The following is a 15885-nucleotide window of genomic DNA, read 5'->3' as shown; positions in this document are numbered from 1 at the left end:
AGGAGGTGGTTTTTTTTTTTTTTTTGTGGGGGGGGGGGGGGGTTAGGATGTGAGGAGAACGATGAATGGGGTTGTAAGGATATGAGTGAAGAAGGTATGTAGGAATCTGAAAAGGTTATAAAGGGGGCGGGTAAGGATATGAGTGAAGAAGGTATGTAGAAATATGAAAAGGTTATAAAGGGTACTTATGGTGTTTTTTAATATGTAATTCGTTTGTGTATTGTTCCCTTAATGATAGAGAAGAATGTTGTTGAAATTGAATGTCACTAACTGTATGTTGTTTTATATATTATACCGGATAGGTCCAGGGGCCTCCTCAAGCAGCCTGAACCAAACAACAGAAGAGAAAAAGCAAAGAAGAGAAAAAAGAAATAGAAGAAGAGAAGAAAAAAAAGAGGCGGAGGGGAAGTGAAGGCAAAGGGGGAAGCAACTCAGGGGCTGGCTGCCAACTTTTAGCCCAGGGGGCAAGTACAACACAGAGGCCCATGGCGCAGCTACTTGGCCCCCCTCCCGCTCTGCCTCTTCCCCGCCCCTGTCTCCCACTTTTGCCACCTATATAACAGTAGTGTGAATGGTCGGGTGATGTGAGGACTCAGTAGGAAGTCCATGAAAGGGGTGACTTGCAGGGGGATGATGCTCTCCTCCCACTGGGCTCCCTAAATGGTTCTGGCCTAACTCTGCTCCATGTCCACTACTTAGGCACTCTCACCCACTGTGGGCCACTGGACTTCTAGGCTATGAGCTGTTGGGAGGATAGTGGGAGGGGCCAGACAGTGTCAAAGTCAGTGTTCTATAATTTTTCTCGACCCCATACATTTTCTTGACCGTGTCACTTACAGTGGGGCTGTGTCATTCGAATCAGCTGTTTTCATGACCCCCTTTCTTCATGCACATGCACATGCACATGCGCACCTGGAAGTAACACGGTAGATACATTTCTGGGTTGAGAAAAATTATAGCACACCAGTAGCGGAGGGATACCTCGTCAGTGCGGTACACGACCACAGCGACCCTGGTAGTTCTTCCACTGACTCCAAACTGTAGAGCAGGGGTAGCCAAACTCTGGCCCTCCAGCTGTGGTGGAACTACAAATCTCATGAGGCATTGCGAGATTCTCACAGCCACAGACATGACTCCCGGAAAGAGATGCATCATGGGATTTGTAGTTCCACCACAGCTGGAGGGCTGGAGTTTGGCTACCCCTGCTGTAGAGGGACTATAAATCTCAGCACATTATATAGCAATGTAGATTAATACCATCAGCTATAGAAGACTACAATTCTCAGCAATACATTATACAGCAATGCAGAATTAGTATATTAATTTGCTACATACTCTTTGCTGCGGCTCTGCCCCGGTGTGTCAGCCTGATGTCTTGGTCGAAGGGTCTCAGGATGGGTGGGGAGGGTCTCAGCAGGGGGAGATGTGCGGGCAAGGGAAGAGCTGTAAGAAGGCACCATGTGGTTCACCAGAAGTCTGTTGCATGACATAGGAAGTCATGCAACAGACATAGGACATAGGACCTAGCACAGCCAAATCAATTTGAAAAATTAAAGCACCGGTATAGGTTTTTAGTATCAGGGCACTCTCACCAATACTGGTCTGAAGGCCCTTGTAGGTGTCAAAAATCATGTGTAATAACACTAGCTACGGCTCTGTCACCCAGCATACGCGCCCAGACTTGCTCCACTCTCCTTTTTCTGTAAAGAGTTTATAACGCAGAGTGCAGGGGTCAGTGGTGTCATGCAGGGTGCAGAAATCAGTATTGTAACACAGAGTGTAGAGGTTAGTGGTGTCATGTAGAGGTCAGCAATGTAATACACAGTGCAGTGGTCAGAAGTGTAATGCACTGTACAGAAGTCAGTGGTGTAATGCAGTGGTCAGCGGTGTGATGACAGTGCAGAGGTTAGCAGTGTAACGCAGAGTGTAGTGGTCAGTGGTGTAACGCAAAGTGCAGAGGGCAGCACTGTAACACAGAGTACAGAGGTCAGTGGTATAACGCACAGTACAGAGTTCAGCAGTGCGATGCATAGTACAGAGGCCAGCGGTGTAATGCAGAGTACAGAGGTCAGCAGTATGATGCACAATAAAGAGGTCAGCAATAACGCACAGTGCAGAGGTCAGTGGTCTAATGCACAGTGCAGAGGATAGTGGTGTAATGTAGAGGTCAGTATGTATGCGGTGCAGAGGTCAGCAGTGTAATGTAGAGGGTCAGTGGTGTAGTGTAGAGGTCAGTATGTAATGCAGTGCAGAGGTCAGGGGTGTAATGTAGAGGTCAGTATGTACGCAGTGCAGAGGTCAGCAATGTAATGTAGAGATCAGCGGTGCAATAAAGAGGTCAGTATGTAACGCAGTGCAGAGGGCAGCAGTGTAATATAGAGATCAGAGGTCACTATGTACGCTGTGCAGAGGTTAGCGTTATAATATAGAGGTCACTATGTACGCAGTGCAGAGGCCAGTGGTGTAATGTAGAGGTCAGAGGTCAGTATGTATGCAGTGCATAGGCCAGTGCGGGAATGTAGAGGTCAGCGGTCAGTATGTATGCAGTGCAGAGGCCAGTGGTGTAATGTAGAGGTCAGCGGTCAGTGGTGTAATGTAGAGGTAAGCGGTCAGTATGTATGCAGTGCAGAGGTCAGCGGGGCAATGTAGAGGTCAGCGGTCAGTATGTATGCAGTGCATAGGTCAGCAGGGGAATGTAGAGGTCAGCGGTCAGTATGTATGCAGTGCAGAGGTCAGCGGGAGAATGTAGAGGTCAGCGGTCAGTGTGTACACAGTGCAGGGGCCAGCGGGGGAATGTAGAGGTCAGCGGTCAGTATGTATGCAGTGCAGAGGCCAGCAGGGGGATGTAGAGGTCAGCGGTCAGAATGTAATGCAGCGCAGAGGTGCAATGTAGAGGTCAGTAAATACGCACTACAGAGGTCACATAGAAAGAACAGGTACTTACAGTGGTACTTTTCCTTCCTTCTTCAGGTGCTGTGCCCTCTTCTCTTCCTCTCCAGGTGGTGGGGGGAGGGGGGGCAGTGAAGTTGCCTGCATGTCCTGAGGCGATGCCTTCAGCCGCCTCGTGGTGTCGCCTGTCTTTTGGTCCCGCACAGCATAACTATGATGCCAGCCAATAGTGTGCAGTCTCACTCCCAGCCTATAGCAGCTGAAAGGGGAGGGAGCTGCTGCCGTCCGTGGCCGCCGAGGAGCCCGATCGGTACACAGGCATCAAATAATGTTTCTCCTCCTGTAAAAATGGCCCCCGCCGGCGCCGCTGCAGCGACAATCACTTCTTTTATCTCTACACTTTCGGCCGCTGCAGCAGAGCGGCCAAGAGGGGATAGATTGAAAAAAGAGTGATCACCGCGGCGGCGGCGGGGGCCGTTTTTAAAGGCATCAGAGAGGCCCAGGGGGCAATTGCCACCCTGCCCCCCGGCCCAGTCCGCCCCTGAAGCAACTAGAAGGTATGAAAGTAAAGGACCATGTGTCTCTAGGCAAAAAACATTACAGATGTTGTTAGTATTGCACTGAGTATAGAAACTGATCCCAGTAGAACCAGGTCACAGTATGCTCTTCTGATATATCTTTCAGTCTGGAGGTCAAATTTTCCACCTCCCTAATGTCATTCACCTTGGCAAACCGATGTCTCAAAGTGGGAGGGTTGTTTGTTTCCAACAGCAAGTCCTGTGCAGAGAAGAAAACAACAAAGGCAAACAGTCAACAGAAAGCAACCCCCTTCATTTAACAGTTGATTGGTTGCCTTTAAAACACATTTTTTGGAATACAGAAACACTTCATATGGATTTCTGACCTTCCTTTGATTTATATACTTATTCTGAATACGTGAATTAGTAACAATGGAAATTGGTGGGTCAGCATAACGGCAAGAAAGAGAGCATTTTCCAGCCGTGGCAGCCTACATGTTTGTCTCATTAAAGGTTTTCCATTAAGGTCATCAAATGTACTTACTAGAAGCAGGAGGGTCCTCAGTTATGCCTAAAAATGTTTCTGTTTCTGCTAATCGGCTTGGCATGTTTGATTTTCCCGGGACTTACTAATCTCAATTTCTACCCTGTCTATAAATCTTATTCTCCTAGCATCAGCTGAAAAGAATGTAATCTTGTGGTCCAACTTTGTCCTCAAGATCATATAGGACCAGTACCACCACCCTTGCGTGGGCCTGCACAACAACATTGCTTCTGGTGATTTTGCTCCTCTTTGTGCACGCACTGTTTGTAAAGTGCAAATCCAGCCAAAACCTTTTTTTCAGTTTTGGATAGAACAGGAAGAGTTGGAACTTCTGTTGGATTTTTATTGCTGTCTATTATCTTCTCTACATGTCCCAGTGACCCCAGACAATAAAAACCTAATAGGTTTTAATCCTTCCATCCATCAGCATTACATTGTTTGCCTGATGAAGGGACCATATGTGGCCCCGAAACTTTGATTGCTTTGTGATTATGTGAACATGCGTCAATAAAAGACATGCTTGTATCGCAATTGGAGTGCCTGTGACTCTTTCTCTTCTTCATTGTCTGTAAAATGCTGCGCCAACCGCTCATCACTGCTGCACCCAACCAGAACATTCGGGACTCCTCCAGTCAGGAGTGCAATGGTATACATACAATAATTGCTATTAAAGAGATTTCCACTTACTTCCTGCCTAAGAAGTTAAGTCCAATTCCCCTGATGATAAAAATGACATCATGGCTCCACCTCATTATATCCATAATTATTGAAGGGTTCTGGCTAGAGTTCTACTTTTTTAGCTACAGTATATTAGTCACTGTGCTATTTAGAGAAGGAGGTGTTGCCACGGCCTGCTCCAGCCAGCTTCCTGGTTTGTGATGGGAATATACTTTGAAATAGAACAAAGCATCATTTATAAACAATGTTTAGTGATTTTGAAAATAAAAAGCTGAGATGTAATGTGCATATTATCACATTAAATTTTGATTGTAAGCTTAGCGGTTCCCTGGCTTCTATGGTTTATTTACATATCATGATCTTTAAAGAATGTATGGATTTCCCTGCTTGTGCGGAGGTGCAGTGTTTAGCATCAAAGAGTAATATAATCCTGCCACAGCAAGTCCCAATCAATACTCCGCAGAGGGTGGCTGCCATCAACTTTGTGTTAATTCTGCTTTTGATTAACACACCTAAAGTGATTAAACAGACAAAAGTTCCATATTACCAAGTCAGAAACTTCTGCTGAGCTGAGTAAAGATCGTAGCTGTTCCAGCAAACGAAGGCCTAATTAAAACAGCACCATAAGTCATTGTTTGAGGTGCCCACTGTGTGCAAGCCAGCACGATAACTGCCTTTTCATCTTTGCTTTCAGGCACAACGGTGAGACATTAAAGGCATAGTCCAGCTTTTGGAACAAAATAATAATGCATGCACATTGATGAGAACAAAGAACTGTATTTAATAATTTTTTTGCATTGGATCCTGCAAAGCATTGCAACTACGATCAAAGGAGCAGGATCCTGCAGACTGTTGGCCAGGCCCCAGGTCAGTCTGGACATACGGACCTTCAGTTATGGGGCTGGAGGAACTAACCTACTCTATTGAGATCTAGTCGTCCCTCGCAGTAGGAGATGAGACTTGTTTAATAATAGCTGCAATAGCTAATAGGTGCAATAGCTAGTTTGCTTGTATTCCTATGGTGTTTTTTAAAAAAAAAATTTTTTTTTATTCTGACGGTGTACGCCAGTGGTTCTCAATCTGTGGGTCGCTGTGTGATTTCAGCTGTGCGAGGTGAGAGTCCTCCTCAGCCCTCTCCTAGCGCAGCAGGGTCAGTTCTCCCGCCACGTCGCCAGATGTCGCTGCAGCAGCCGGGTCATCCATAAATTTTACCGGTGGGGGTCACCACAACTTGGCAAATGTTACCAAGGGGTCCCGGCCCTAGAAGGGTTGAGAACCACGGCTGTAAATGGATGGCAATCAATAGGAATTCAATAGAATGCTGAGGTGGGAAAACTGTTCATTCAGGTAAGAGGGGGCCAGTTTGTGGAAGGGGGGTTGAAGAATGTGACCATGCTTCATGTTACAACCTAAATATTGGGGTAACATAAAGCATAGTCAGAAAGGTTTACCATTCTTTTAATCTTGTAGATTGTAAGCTCTCATGAGCTGGGTTCTCCTAACTCTTTTGTATGGTATTGTAATTGTACTGTCTCCCCTTATGCTATAAAGTGCTGTGCAAACTCTACACTATCCGGAATAATAATAATAATAATACTAATAAATAGTAAGTTCTAGTGCAGGCTAATTATGACAAATTGTGTAATCAAAAGGTACTGCTCTCACAAGTAACACTCGGTCAGGTGCTTGCTTAAAAAAAGCCCAAATCCAGCCTAACTTTTTTGAGTACAGGTATTCCTCACTTAATGACCGAGTTCCGTTCCTACGACCAGGTCGTTAAACGAATTGGTCGTTAAGTGAGGAACTCTATACAGTACTGTACTGCATTAGTACAGTACTGTATAGCGTTGCAGATGTACAGTACCGAACAGTGTACTGTACATCGGGCAATAAAATACTTACCGGGACCCGCAGTGAAGAACGGAGGAAATCACTTCCGCCGGCGACACATCACACTGACGATGACGCGTAAGGTCGGAGGTCGATCGGAGGACGGTCGTAAGTGCGAGTGGTCGTAAAGCAGGTAAGTCGTAAAGCGAGGAATGTCTGTATACAAAACAGTAAGAGCCCATTCAGACCAGGGCGGTTGCAGATCAGTGCTGATCTCGCAAGGGAGGCTTTGGGAGTTTTTAATTGCATTCAGCGCTGAAACACAATTAAAAACGCCCAAAACCTTGCTGATCAGCGCAGTTCCATTGAAAACTGTATGGAAACCGCACTGATCAGCGCGGCAAAAATAGTGCAGGGAGTAGTTTGGGCAGGGGGGGCGGTTCGGGTCGAACAGACCCACGCGATCGCATGAACGGTCCCCATAGCAATGTATGGGATCGTTCATGTCGTCGGATCCGTGCGGCCAAATCCGTGCAGCCAAACCGCCCCGGTGTGAACGGGGCCTTAGAGAGGGTTAGAAGATTTCTCAGATTTTATTGATGTCTGTGACACCATTTGGACGATTTCTCCTTATTTCCTGTCTTTCTAACCAATGTAAGACAGAACAGAAAGTAAAATCTACCCAATAAGACATACCCATCCATAAAAATACATTTATAGTACAGAGAGGGAAGATTAGAACCCATGTAAGAATTGTATTGTTGCCTGTGTCCCCATACTTCACTTCCTGTCTAAGTTATGGGTGTCAGAACAGGAAGTATAGGGGAAAAAATCCCAGAGGGATACAAGCAGCAAAAGCACAATTTTTTTTTCTCCTCCCGTTCTGTCTGACAGCAGTCACTTAGACAGGAAGTAAGAAGAAATGCCCCTTGTGGAGACACAGACAGGAACAAAATCCTGACAGAGATTTGAATCCTTCCTTTTTTTTTTGAGGACACAGACAGCTTGTGAAATTTACTTGAACTTTACAATTTTCATTGGTGGGGATAAAAACCTCCTCCTCCTCACTTTATCCAAGAGAAAAAAAGTTCTGTTGAGGTTTAAAGGAGTTGTAAAGTCCCAGCATACGCTATCCTGTTATAACATCCGCATTGTAAAAGGAATACATACTAGAGTTGTTTGTGATAATGCAATTAAAGATTCCCAGTGTGCTTTGCGTCTATTTCCCTGCTGCTTGATGTGAGGCAATCTCAATTTCTCAAGACTGCATATCCCATCATGCATTGCTTCCAGCAAGCAATGATAATGTTATAATTGTTCAGATGTTGAGTTGTAGTTCAGACGGCAGGCTTAGTTGATAGAAATGGTGTCAGTGCATTGAGAAAGTACATCCTGTGGGCAACTTCAATAAGTACGTTTACAAACTTCTAGATGGATATGGTTATTAGAAGTGGTATAGAACTTAATGAAGTTAAATACAGAAATACAGATTTATTTGTAATTTTTGACCCTAGATACCCTTTAATATTCTAATATTAAATCTGCACTTGACAAAAAAGAACACCTTCTCTTAGATTTCATAAATAAACTCCATGAATCTTCTTTATCTGCCTTGGTCATTGGATTACCGTGGGAGCATACAGTGCAGGACCGCAGTTTGTAACCCATATTTAAATGAAACAAGTAATGCTAGCAATGCACTTGCCACTTTTGTTGCTTTCAAGCACAAAGTTTTCTGGTTTCAAAAAGATCAGTAAAAATTGCGGTGGAAATCATCCAGAAATGTCTTTTCCATCATTTGGTCCCTGTAAACTATTGTAAAAATTGCATCTGAAGTCCTCCAAATTGCCTCAAAGTTTCTTAGTGTTCAGCTGGCATTATAGCGGGTTGATTAGTATTGTATTATTCTGAACATGTTATGCACTAACTGGCTGCTGGCTGCGTTACAATTCAGTGTAAATGGTTTTTAGCCCTGGTTCCATGGCCCGGCAGCTGGTACTTACTTCAGGACAGCCAGTATTACAAAAACAGATGTGACTGGCAGCCAAATTAAAGCGGGAAGCTTGGCCGTGTTTCAATTCAGTTCCTGTTGTTTCATGAAGTTCTGATCAGTGCAACAACAACAAATGTATTGAGATAAACCAACATAAGGGTCTATTCACTCAGCTGCCGTAGGCAGCCGAGTGAATGACCGACCTGAAGTGAAGAGAGCCGAACACTGTCCGGCTATTCACTTCAGGCTGGTACGGCTGATTTCATATACATATATACATTTCATATACATACATATTCGTATATCGGCTGAAATCAGCCGTACATCTGCTTGCTTCACATGGCTTCGGTTTGTCCGAACATGCTCAGCATGTTCGGCTGACCCAAAGTGCAGAAGGAGTTCGACTCAGCCGATCCAATATCTGGAACTTCCGGCAGCCTACTCACTGCTGTTCGGCTTATTCTTATTGATGCCGAACAGCAGTGAGTGAATAGCCGAATGTCCGGCGGTTCTGCTGCCGGTAAAAAAAATTCGAAAAAAAACTCTCCCGGGCGCTCTGGTAGCCTCCCCCTCCCGGCCGCCAAGGAGAGAAACACTGCTGTTTCTTTTTTTTTTTATTTCTTTTTTTTTGCCCATTGGAATACATTGCTAGATTCCTATTGGCTATTTCAATTTGCAATAGCCAATAGTAAACTAGCATTGTACCCGCCCTCTGCTGATGGACCAGATGGAGAACTGCAGCAGAGGGCGGGTACAATGCTAGTTTACTATTGGCTGGTTTAATACTACTTTAAATCATTGTACTATGTCCTATGTTGACCATCCACCCTTGGCCACTGCTAGTTTGGCCTATTGGAGCTTCACAAGGATACCAAAAACAAGAAAATAATTGCAGGAAATGTCTCACAGGCATGTATGATAAGTCTTCATATCTAGCATATAATGAAATAAAAGTAGCAGTTGTTGCTTACTTCACTTATCCTGGAAGCTTTTGGGGAATGTTAGTCTTTAGCTTGCAGCAACCCTTATATTCATTGACTTTTGACCCAGGCATAAATTCTCCTTGCTGTTTTCAGTGACTGATGCAGTATCAGCACTCCACAATAAACAGTAGACGAAGGATGAAATGTAATTCTGCACTCTTCTTCCGAAATCACCAGCTTTTGTTCAAAATTCCATCCATTTTTATATTCTGCCTGTATGAATGAGCCCTTCGATTTGAAGCAGTCATTGGCGGCCGGGGGAAGCGCTGTCTGTCTCTTCACTTCTGTATAAATGTTGGATTCTGTATAAATGTTGGTGATTTAAGCAGAGCGTGGTATTGCATTTCATCTTTCTTCTATTGATGCTGTTTAGGTATGACAGGTCTACATGAATATAGAAAAGGAAGAAATTGCTGGAAAAACACCAGACAGCTGGAAAGTTTTATCAAGGCAGAGTTGTGACAGAATGTTACATCAAAGTTATAGGAATAATGGAAAGTTTCCAGTTCTAAGCAGAAGGTAGTCACCTCCCACATAATGAAATAGGATTAGAATGGCAGTGCTAATATACAGATTAAATTCAATACGCATCTTTTGTCTGCACTAATTCTGGATTAAAGGCTTTCTTTTCAAATTATCCTTAAAAGCATTATTTTTATTTCTTTTCAGTTCTTAAAAAAAAAAAAACAGCCGCTCGTTTATAAATTAATTTGATGTCATTTGTTGATCCTAAATCCATGGAGGTCAAAACAATAATATGGTAAATGTAACAAATACGGTAGAATTAGATACTTTCAGGAATAGAGTTTTGCAGCTCTTATCACTCTAAAAACAGCCAGGAGACAGAACCACATTTAACGTGGAACTCTACCCAACTCTATCCAAAGCATTTATTCTTACGCCCATTCAGATCTATGCACTGCAATAACACACATTTTACCGTTATCATTGTGAATGGCAACCCAAAACGCGTATACAATAGTAGGAAAGCCACTTGCACTGCAGCATACCGCAACATACATACCATGAGTTGTGGTGAGCCTCACCGAACAATGGAAAAGCAAAGATTTCCCAGCACACTTACCAGCCAGCCTGCAGAAAAAAATTGATTTGGTGTGGGGACACAGTGGGGGCTTCAGCTGTCATTGTGATGTGCTGGGCTTCTAGTGAGTCCATGTGCCTTTAAGGAGGATTGGGCTACCTCCTGGCAAACCTGCACCCAATTCATCCTTTACCATATATGCTCCAAGATGGAGGCTCTTATAGATTAGGGTTAGGACCGCACTACACGGCTTCAATATATTTTGCAAACGTTGTGCAACTAAAACCTCTGTTTTTAACCCTAATAGTTAGACAGTGTATTTTTTTGCAGGCTGGCTAGTGAGCGTGCTGGGAAAATTTGCTTTGGTACTATGTAAATCCCATTCATGTGCACCTTACTTCAAGCTAGTTATGAATTGATGAGTGCATTTGCCATTTGTTTCACTCATTGAAAAATTGTGCATGTCTGTTTTTGGCTGCATTGTGGTGTGTTACCAGCCCATACAAAATACACTGCCGTAACGCAACACATGTTATTGTGTGACACTATGGGGTTAGTTTACTAAAGGCAAGTAGGCTGTTCACTTTGTAAGGGAATTTCATGAAGCTTAATTAATGTTGTGAAAATTTACTTTGCAAAGAATACCCAATTAGGAAGGAAAATGTAAAAAACAATCAAAAAACAGTATTATTGCTTCCACATGATTGGGTGATAAACGTCAGCAGAGCTTTACCTCATTCATTAAGCTGAGCGTAAAAAGTCCCCTGCAAACTGAAAATTCCCATGCAAAGTGAACAACCTCTTTACCTTCAGTAAACCAGTGTGTGTTCTTTAATGCAGTGCTACAAAAAAGTATGGACACCGGCACTCCAAAGGCAGAATTACGTCTATTTATTGATGCACGTGCAAGACATGCTCATTGCGACGTTTCGGGGTCACACAGGATCCCCTTCATCAGGCAGAACAAGAACTATTACTGGACGGTAGCCATCCGTCGACTGCCGATGCACCCAACCATTTTTATTATGGATAAGCGGTCAGGAGTGCAATGCATATATGGATTGTATTGGACATTAATGCAGTGCTAAAGTGTGAATGGGCCTCTATATTTGGATTCATTGGTGAAAAAGTGAGGGGAAATTGTCATAGGACACTGAAATATAAGCCCTGACAGAGGGACTAACTCTTCCCAAGTCTAATATACTGTATGTGTGTGTGTGTGTGTGTGTGTGTACATACACTGCCTAGCCCCCCCAAAAAAGTCACACATTCTAATATTTTGTTGGACCGCCTTTAGCTGTGATTATGGCATGCATTCACCGTGTCATTGTTTTGATAAGCTTATGCAATGTCACAACATTTATTTCCGTTCAGAGTTGCATTAATTTTACTCCAAGATCTTGTAGTGATAATGGGAGAGTCAGAGCACTGTGTAAAGTCTTCTCCAGCACATCCCAAAGATTCTCAATGAGGTTGAGGTCTGGACTCTGTGGTGGCCAATCCATGTGTGAAAATTATGTTTCATGCTCCCTGAACCCCTCTTTCACAATTTGAGACCAATGAATCCTGGAATTGTCATCTTGGAATATGCCTGTGCCATCAGGGACACAGTAAGATTTTTAATCAGTATCTCAGTGAACACACAAACAATTTCCAAAATTTTGACAAAACCGAGTTTTATAGAACATTTGTTTAGCTCATTACATGAAAGTAAGGTTAATAATATAACATAGATTACAGAATCTTCAGTTTAACTCAAATTAGGTGAAGCAAAAATGAATACACCCCACAACAAAAACTACTACATCTGGTATTTTGTGTGACCTCCATTTGTAAGGACAGCACCAAGTCTTCTAGGCATGGAATGAACAAGTTGGTGACATATTGCAACATCTATATTTTTCCATTCTTCAAGAACAACCTCTTTTAGAGCTTGGATGCTGGATGGAGAGTGATGCTCATCTTGTCTCTTCAGAATTCCCCATAGGTGTTTCATTTGGTTCAGATCAGGAGACATACTTGGTCACTGAATCACTTTCTCCCTGTTCTTCTTTAGAAATGCAACAGTGGCCTTAGATGTGTGTTTTGGATCATTGTCATGTTGGAAAAGTTCACGACGACCAAGGGCACGGAGTGATGGTAGCATCTTCTCTTTCAATATAGAGCAGTACATCTGTGAATTCATGATACCATCAATGAGATGCAGCTCACTGAGAACCAGCAGCACTCATGCAGCCCCACAGAAGGACACTGCCACCACCATGTTTCACTGTAGGCACCATGCATCTTTCTTTGCACTCCTCACCTTTGCGACGCCAAAAACATTGATCTTGGTCTCATCACTCCAGAGTACAGAGTCCAGTAGTCTTCTTCTCTTTCAACATGGGCCCTGGCAAATTGTAGGCGGGCTTTTTTGTGCATGGGCTTTGGGAGAGGCTTCCTTCGTGGACGACACCCATGCATGCCATTTCAGTCTGCAGTGTACGCCGTATTGTGTCACAGGAAACAATCACCCCAGTTTGGCTTTCTACTTCTTTAGCTAATTGCAGTGAACTTGCATGGCGATTTTCTTCAACCCTTCTCATCAGAAGACGTTCTTCTCGAGGTGTTAACTTCCGTGGACTAAGAATACCCTCTCAAGAGTAATCTAATTTGTTGTGTATTTAAAAAGGGGAACCAATTCGTGCCTATATTAACAAGAATTAATATACCAGCCAAATAATGATACCTATTGTTTACAGAAACACAGACCATCAAAAGTTAATACAATATTAGTTTTCCTTCAGGGTTCCAGAGCAGATTATTTTAATTTATCAGCATTGTGTGCATCACAACTGGGGGCAGTCATTTTAATGGATACAGTATACTTAGATAAGCATGCTGAATCAGGAAGTCCCAGTACAAGATAAAATGCAAATAGTAGATTATGGTGACGTTTTTTTTTTTAACATAGAGTAAATGAGAAGACAGTAATACACTCCCTGCTAGATCCATTTTAGATTCTAGAAGTACTGTATGCCTTGAGTAGTTTTTCTTTGGGGGAAATAAACAAAAATTCCAATGTTAACAAGAGTATGGCAAATGACTTTTAGGGAATCAAAACCCTTGGGGAAAAAAACGATGCAGGAGTAACTGAAAATGCACTAGCCACTTTTGCTCATGGAGCCACGTATAATGCAGGTTTTGAATTGCTTTGTGTAGTTCTTAAAGTGGTTGTCACTTTCAGCTAAAAAGTGCATGCAGTGCTAAGTGGCAGAAATTGATATAGAGTCTAGCCATCTACTGTTAGTAACATATATGGGGCCAAATATGCATTTGGAGGTGCAGTGGATGTGATAGAAGAACTGTTACCTTGAAAACGCATTTCAAGTGAACCGTCCCATTCCCCAAGCATGTAAACATAATTGGGGGAATTTATCAAAACTGGAGCAGACAGAATCTGGAGCAGTTGTCCACAGCAACCAATCAGCTTCTCTCTTCAGTTAAGCTTGGTTAAGTTTTGAAAGTGAAAGATAGAAACTGATTGGTTGCCCTGGATAACTGCTCCAGATTTTGTCTGCTCCAGTTTTGATAAATTCCCCTCAATGCAATGTTTATAATCTGCAATCTTCTTCAGTTGCAAACTGCAATCATGTGCGGCAACAAATGACAACCTCATATCAGCTTTCATTAGTTTGGGCGATCTAAGTTGCTGCCTTTCCAGTGGGATGAATATAAAACAATTTTCATCTAATACATTCCTCAACAAAGAAAAAATTAATATATTTTCAGATGTGAATAAAGGACGGTGTGGGACCTTTATAGACCTTTATACCTCATACAGGTCAACCCCTGTGCTTTGTAATTTTGTTTGTTTGTGTATTAAATGTATTTATAGATTTAATTTGCCATGTTTAGCAAACCACAGTGTATGTTTGTATGTAACACACGGTGTCCATCCCACATTTTCTTATTATTTCCTGGATGCTTTTCTGTGAAAGCATTAAATAATGATGTCTAATATTGGCATCCTGTGACATTGAGAGTGCACGTGTATGTGTATGGGGGGTGGACGGATTATTACAGGAAGCAGTTATAGCTGTTATTTTCTACAGCTGCTATCATAATAAACACACAGCTCCAACCTTTCAATTTTAGTCTCCAATCCAGCAGGCCATTTTTATGTCATCCTGAAAGAATGAATCTGATTTTTTTGTGATATCGGTGATGGCCAAACATATGATGCTGCAAAAGGACCACTATGAAATTTAAAGTGGAACTTCAGTGATCAGAATAAGCCAGCTCCCCCTTCCCCCTCAGGTCAATGTACATTAAATATTAACTTTCAAATACTTTTTAAAATACTTCTTTTCAGTTAGCACCTGAGTGTTCTGATTGCTTCCTTCCTCCTCTTTCCCTACTGTATGGACAGGGAGAAGCCGTGTTCAACCTGTTGGCATGGTGGTATCGCGCATCAGCATTGAAGCCCCAAGGCCCACAACTCCTTGCATCTCTAGTTGCAATGGGCGTTACACTTATCACGTTTGAGCATAGGAAGCTCTGCTACTAATGCCTTGACATACCAAAAGAAAATGAGGATAGACCAAAGAGTTTTGAAGTGAATGAGTTTCGAATGGTCATCGAACCACCGAAAAAAAGAGAAGGTGCATTATAGTCTACATTAATGTAATAAGGCTGTAATATAGATGCAGAGCCGGCGCTACCATACAGGCAGCACAAGCGGCTGCTTGAGGGCGCTGGTATGAAAGGGTGGAAAAACAGAGCCTGCCATTCACAGGAGCAGCAGTATGGACGGGGCTCTGAGCTTCAATCTGCTATAGTCAGAGCCCTGCCCCCAGCTCCCTCTGTGCTCTCTCTGGAGCCTGCTGGAGGCATGCACTGTCCCTGAAGCTGTTACCCACCGGGATATTAACATATGAATGGTTCACAGTATTTGTAAAACAATGAGCTGCAACCCATTCATAAATATCACAGCTAACTGATATGCAAATCACTGCCCTCCCCCTCACCGTACTCTTGGACTTCATGGCACTCCATGTAATGAAGGCAGTACCGCTCACCAGCCTGAAGACTGCAAGAAAAAGGTATGTTAAAGTATGTGTATGGTATATACCTCCGTTATATTGGCGGTCAGTGTGAATACTTTTGTTACATTGGCGGTAAATGTGAATACTTTTGTTATATTGACGTTCATTATGAATACTTTCGTTATAGTGGTGGTCATCGTGAATACTTTCAATACATTGGCGGTCAGTGTGAATACTGTTGTTACATGGGCGGTCAGTGTGACTACTTTTGTTACTTTGGAGGTCAGTGTGAATACCTCTGTTACATTGGCGGTCAGTGTATATACCTCCATTACATTGGCGGTCAGTCCTGTTAGTTATGCTATCTTTAGAGAAGATCTA

This window comes from Nanorana parkeri, unplaced genomic scaffold, assembly GCF_000935625.1.
Source record: "Nanorana parkeri isolate BGI_ZX_2015 unplaced genomic scaffold, ASM93562v1 scaffold365, whole genome shotgun sequence".
Classification (NCBI taxonomy): Eukaryota; Metazoa; Chordata; class Amphibia; order Anura; family Dicroglossidae; genus Nanorana; species Nanorana parkeri.
This window is presented reverse-complemented; position numbering follows the sequence as displayed.